Raw genomic sequence first — 6,942 nt, forward strand, 5'->3', positions numbered from 1 at the left:
AATACAGGGGGGCACGTACCCCCCCCCCCCCCCATTTTTTTTTTTTTTTTTTTTTTTTTTTTTCACAAGCAGAGAAAGTCTGAAACTGCTGGCACAAGATGTGGCCGACTCGACTTACGACGGTGGAGAGCGAAATGTCCCGACTGCTAACGCCAATGCAATGAATGGTCGATGGTCTGGAGTTTGCTACCTGAACTGCAGCGACGATAAATAAAGCTGCTGCTCGGCTGCGGCCCGCGGCTGCCCGTTCTCAGCGTTGGATTACGAGCGTCTTCGAACGTCGTGCACACTTTTATATGAAGGAGTTCAAAATTAGCAACAGGAGTACGGAATCGAACACGACGCACATGCAGTGATCGTATGGAAGTGAGTCTGGGTGTCAAAGATGCAATATGATTCAGGACCAAGAGAAAAGACGGAATCAATCACAGTCCACACGCACGTTGTATTGTTATGAATTGCAGTCTGCACGGCCAAGCAAATCATGCATGATCGACCGAGCTGGTAGCACCGACCATTATCAACACGGCCGCTTCCGCAATCGGCGCAACGGCCGCGTGCAACAATTAAAAATATTCTGTAAAATAGCTGGGAGAAATAAGGTGTTTCAGCTTCATCAACCTGGATAAGTGAGGAATACCCTTTCATCCATAAAATTTTCAGGGTGGATTCTTCAGTCCAAATTCTGTCCAGGGGTCCGCAAAGCCAGACTACGAGTTCTTGTCACTCAAAAACTCACCTATTTTCCGTACACGTACCCAATGAAATATAGTCCCCTCAAATTCCATCAGAAAAGCTTTCATCTTCCAACCAAAATGTAGTTTGTAGAGGAATTCATACTCAATATCTACAGCTATTCAGTTTTTTTGCCAAACTACATCATTGATTTTTAATTAATTTTTTCTTCATTTATTTTGGTATTTTTGGTACGAATTTGTGAAGGGGTCTGGGACATTCCATTGTATTTTAATCATACGGGTGTGAGCCCTACATACAGTACCTAGTCGATCCGTTATCCGGCGTAGAACCTTCGTTTTGTGAAGTTGAGGCCGAGTACTACACAGGCCGAGCTGTCATAGTAGCGCCGCAGAGGACATTGTTTGCAATGAGCTGCATGCATGGGACTAGAGAAAGTTCCTCGTTTTCCATACCTCTTGACATCAAGGATACAAGGATGGTGCCTACAAAATTATACAGTACCTTGTTGTTAAGGCAGGTATTTTTACTATGTTCATCCATTCCAATCACGTTTAGTGATGAAAAGAATTACAATTACTCAGTGTTTAGTTTAATGTACTTTTATCGTACCGGTACAGTTACTTTAAAAGAGTAGACCTTGTAATGTAGCTTGAACCATTCTCGACTAGCACTTAAGTGCAAACTTTTGGTTCCCCCTTTAACAACATTATATCTTCAGTTTTTCTATTTTTTTTTCTTTTTTTTCTATTTTTCTTCCTATTTTTTTCAGAACTTTTGTCTATGCGTATGTCTACATTACATACTTATTCATGCTCTTTGCCTTTTCAGTGATAAATGTATCACAACGAAACTATATGTATCCTTATGTAAGATAAATACAGATATATGCTTGCATAGCTGTAAGAACCTTGTACATAATCACTGTATTCTCATAAAACATTTTCATGCTATTCTATTTTACCCTATGGAAATTCATGTTATCATGTTATCATTATATTCACATGTACAGTATATTGAAACTCAACTCAACTTGCTATGAGATTTCACTATAAAATGCACATCAAAATACAGGCTTGTTTCAACAGTAAAGAAAAGTGATTGATTTGTACAGGGATGTTTTGACAGAAGAAAGAAGATTTTGAAAAGAAGATTTCATAATAAACATTATGTAGCTCCTATAGGCCCCCTAATGTAAACAGAAGCGGTGTATGTGTATTCATTTCTATGTGTAATGTTTTATGAGTATGACATTCTCACCCTTCCTTGGTCAGGGAGAAAACTTATGGTATCGATGGCCAAGTATGTCAAAATGACATCCATATTTCTTTTATTTTTCAATTAAGTTTTAGTGTTCAAAGATTAAGGCCACATGTAGGCTCTACAGATATTAATTTATACCAATAACTTAAAGGAAGCTAACACAGATTGAGTGATAGAAGTATTATGTACTTGACATCAGTGAAATTTTGAGAAAAATCTCAAAATCAATTCAGAAATTATGAATTTGGCTGTCATCGCTGGATCATAGGAGACTATTAGGCCTACACTTCATAATGTCATTATGGACAATTATAAACTAGAATTGTCGCTAAGGCGACTGGTATGCCTCCGCTATTAAGGCATGATTCTCCTGATGTGGACAATGTGTGGTTACATTTTCACAAAATTGGCAAAATATTATAAATGACAAGTTTGTCACGAATGTGTTGAATGTTCACCTTCCTTGACCTAGGTTTAATTGGATGAATATAGGAGAGCATGTATTTGGGGATTTAAGGACTTTAACTTGACTTTGACCATATGCATTGAGTAATTTTCAAGGTATGGAGAAAAAGTGCATTTTCTGTATTGAAAAGTACATTGTTACCATTTCCATCTGGCCTTTGACCCTTTAAATTCATAGGATAATCACTGTCAGGCAGAACATGCATAAATATGTAATAAGTTTCAAGATAACTTGAGCCACTTCCGAGGTATGGAGGAAAAAGTTAGTTCAGCACTTTCCCTTGATCTTTGACCTTTTGACCTTTGAGGCAAAAAAAAAGAACGTTTCCAGAGAATCTCTATCAGGTTACACATGCATATACACCAAGGGTAAAAAAAAGATAATGATCCTGCTGGCATTGCATAAATATGAGGGAAATAGTAAAATTCTGAAGTGTTGCCCTTGACCTTTGACCCCTGACCTTTAACCCATGAACCCTAAATTCTCTAGATAATCACTGGCTGTCAGTACATGTATACTATGTTCCATGAATATACCTTGAATAGTTTCCAAGGTATACGGAGAAAAAAGTGAAGTTTTGATATTTGTACTTGACCTTTTGACCTTTGACCTCATGACCCCAAACTTTTATCAGAGAATTTTAATTGGGTAATATATGTATACACTAAGTTTCAAGAAAATATCTTCAGGCATTGCGTTGATATGATGGAAATAGTGAAATTTTAGGTATTTGACCTCTAGAGGAGGAAGAGATCTGAGACAATACAAGATCAACATAAACCAGCAGAGCTTGTATGGGATGAATACTTCCCATAGACTTGCATGCATTGTGTGCATTCTCTAAATAGGGCTCACACGGGTAAATAATTCCCCATAGAGACGTGTGTTAAAATTCAAATTTCTCAAAATTCTGTAAAATAGCTGAGAGAAATGAGGTGTTTCATCTTCACTAACCTGGATAAGTGAGATCTAACCTTTCATCCACCAAATTTCCAGGGTGGGTTCTTCTGCTCAAATTCTGTCCAAGGGTCCGCAAAGCCAGACTGCGAGTTCTTGTCACTCAAAAACTCACCTATTTTCCGTACACGTACCCAATGAAATATAGTCCCCTCAAATTCCATCAGAAAAGCTTTCATCTTCCAACCAAAATGTAGTTTGTAGAGGAATTCATACTCAATATCTACAGCTATTCAGTTTTTTTGCCAAACTACATCATTGATTTTTAATTAATTTTTTCTTCATTTATTTTGGTATTTTTGGTACGAATTTGTGAAGGGGTCTGGGACATTCCATTGTATTTTAATCATACGGGTGTGAGCCCTACATACAGTACCTAGTCGATCCGTTATCCGGCGTAGAACCTTCGTTTTGTGAAGTTGAGGCCGAGTACTACACAGGCCGAGCTGTCATAGTAGCGCCGCAGAGGACATTGTTTGCAATGAGCTGCATGCATGGGACTAGAGAAAGTTCCTCGTTTTCCATACCTCTTGACATCAAGGATACAAGGATGGTGCCTACAAAATTATACAGTACCTTGTTGTTAAGGCAGGTATTTTTACTATGTTCATCCATTCCAATCACGTTTAGTGATGAAAAGAATTACAATTACTCAGTGTTTAGTTTAATGTACTTTTATCGTACCGGTACAGTTACTTTAAAAGAGTAGACCTTGTAATGTAGCTTAGAACCATTCTCGACTAGCACTTAAGTGCAAACTTTTGGTTCCCCCTTTAACAACATTATATCTTCAGTTTTTCTATTTTTTTTTTCTTTTTTTTCTATTTTTCTTCCTATTTTTTTTCAGAACTTTTGTCTATGCGTATGTCTACATTACATACTTATTCATGCTCTTTGCCTTTTCAGTGATAAATGTATCACAACGAAACTATATGTATCCTTATGTAAGATAAATACAGATATATGCTTGCATAGCTGTAAGAACCTTGTACATAATCACTGTATTCTCATAAAACATTTTCATGCTATTCTATTTTACCCTATGGAAATTCATGTTATCATGTTATCATTATATTCACATGTACAGTATATTGAAACTCAACTCAACTTGCTATGAGATTTCACTATAAAATGCACATCAAAATACAGGCTTGTTTCAACAGTAAAGAAAAGTGATTGATTTGTACAGGGATGTTTTGACAGAAGAAAGAAGATTTTGAAAAGAAGATTTCATAATAAACATTATGTAGCTCCTATAGGCCCCCTAATGTAAACAGAAGCGGTGTATGTGTATTCATTTCTATGTGTAATGTTTTATGAGTATGACATTCTCACCCTTCCTTGGTCAGGGAGAAAACTTATGGTATCGATGGCCAAGTATGTCAAAATGACATCCATATTTCTTTTATTTTTCAATTAAGTTTTAGTGTTCAAAGATTAAGGCCACATGTAGGCTCTACAGATATTAATTTATACCAATAACTTAAAGGAAGCTAACACAGATTGAGTGATAGAAGTATTATGTACTTGACATCAGTGAAATTTTGAGAAAAATCTCAAAATCAATTCAGAAATTATGAATTTGGCTGTCATCGCTGGATCATAGGAGACTATTAGGCCTACACTTCATAATGTCATTATGGACAATTATAAACTAGAATTGTCGCTAAGGCGACTGGTATGCCTCCGCTATAAGGCATGATTCTCCTGATGTGGACAATGTGTGGTTACATTTTCACAAAATTGGCAAAATATTATAAATGACAAGTTTGTCACGAATGTGTTGAATGTTCACCTTCCTTGACCTAGGTTTAATTGGATGAATATAGGAGAGCATGTATTTGGGGATTTAAGGACTTTAACTTGACTTTGACCATATGCATTGAGTAATTTTCAAGGTATGGAGAAAAAGTGCATTTTCTGTATTGAAAAGTACATTGTTACCATTTCCATCTGGCCTTTGACCCTTTAAATTCATAGGATAATCACTGTCAGGCAGAACATGCATAAATATGTAATAAGTTTCAAGATAACTTGAGCCACTTCCGAGGTATGGAGGAAAAAGTTAGTTCAGCACTTTCCCTTGATCTTTGACCTTTTGACCTTTGAGGCAAAAAAAAAGAACGTTTCCAGAGAATCTCTATCAGGTTACACATGCATATACACCAAGGGTAAAAAAAAGATAATGATCCTGCTGGCATTGCATAAATATGAGGGAAATAGTAAAATTCTGAAGTGTTGCCCTTGACCTTTGACCCCTGACCTTTAACCCATGAACCCTAAATTCTCTAGATAATCACTGGCTGTCAGTACATGTATACTATGTTCCATGAATATACCTTGAATAGTTTCCAAGGTATACGGAGAAAAAAGTGAAGTTTTGATATTTGTACTTGACCTTTTGACCTTTGACCTCATGACCCCAAACTTTTATCAGAGAATTTTAATTGGGTAATATATGTATACACTAAGTTTCAAGAAAATATCTTCAGGCATTGCGTTGATATGATGGAAATAGTGAAATTTTAGGTATTTGACCTCTAGAGGAGGAAGAGATCTGAGACAATACAAGATCAACATAAACCAGCAGAGCTTGTATGGGATGAATACTTCCCATAGACTTGCATGCATTGTGTGCATTCTCTAAATAGGGCTCACACGGGTAAATAATTCCCCATAGAGACGTGTGTTAAAATTCAAATTTCTCAAAATTCTGTAAAATAGCTGAGAGAAATGAGGTGTTTCATCTTCACTAACCTGGATAAGTGAGATCTAACCTTTCATCCACCAAATTTCCAGGGTGGGTTCTTCTGCTCAAATTCTGTCCAAGGGTCCGCAAAGCCAGACTGCGAGTTCTTGTCACTCAAAAACTCACCTATTTTCCGTACACGTACCCAATGAAATATAGTCCCCTCAAATTCCATCAGAAAGGCTTTCATCTTCCAACCAAAGTGCAGTTTGTAGAGGAATTCATACTCAATATCTACAGCTTTCAGTTTTTTGCCAAACTACATCACTGATTTTCAATCAATTTTTTCTTCATTTATTTTGGTATCTTTGGTACGAATTTGTGAAGGGGTCTGGGACATTCCATTTTATGTACAGGAGTGAGCCCTATAATGTAATAACAGCGCTTAATGTATACCATCGACCCTATGTAATAACAACCCTAAATGCAATACGCATGCATGTCAACCCGTAAAGTGTGATAACGAGCCTAAATGAAATAATCTCTAACCCTTAATGTAATATCCACCTTGAATGTAATACCTCTTAACTCTAAATGTAATATATTCTTTAACGCTAAATGTATATTATTATAACGACCCTAAATGTACTGAAATCAACCCTATACATGGGGTTCACACATAGCCTTAAACTTTAAGTTTCAGTCGTGGTTTCGGAACTGTGAGTTAACTTTAAGTTTAGAGTGCGAGTGAACAACTCGTGGTTTCGTAACTTCAAGTTTTTTTATTTTTTATTTTTTTATTCATTCATTTCAACATATTTTGACAGGATAACAAGATTAGCGAGTAAATGCTCGGCTGTTTTACATCAAG

Source organism: Diadema setosum, chromosome 12 (assembly GCF_964275005.1).
Source record: "Diadema setosum chromosome 12, eeDiaSeto1, whole genome shotgun sequence".
In the NCBI taxonomy this organism is placed as follows: domain Eukaryota; kingdom Metazoa; phylum Echinodermata; class Echinoidea; order Diadematoida; family Diadematidae; genus Diadema; species Diadema setosum.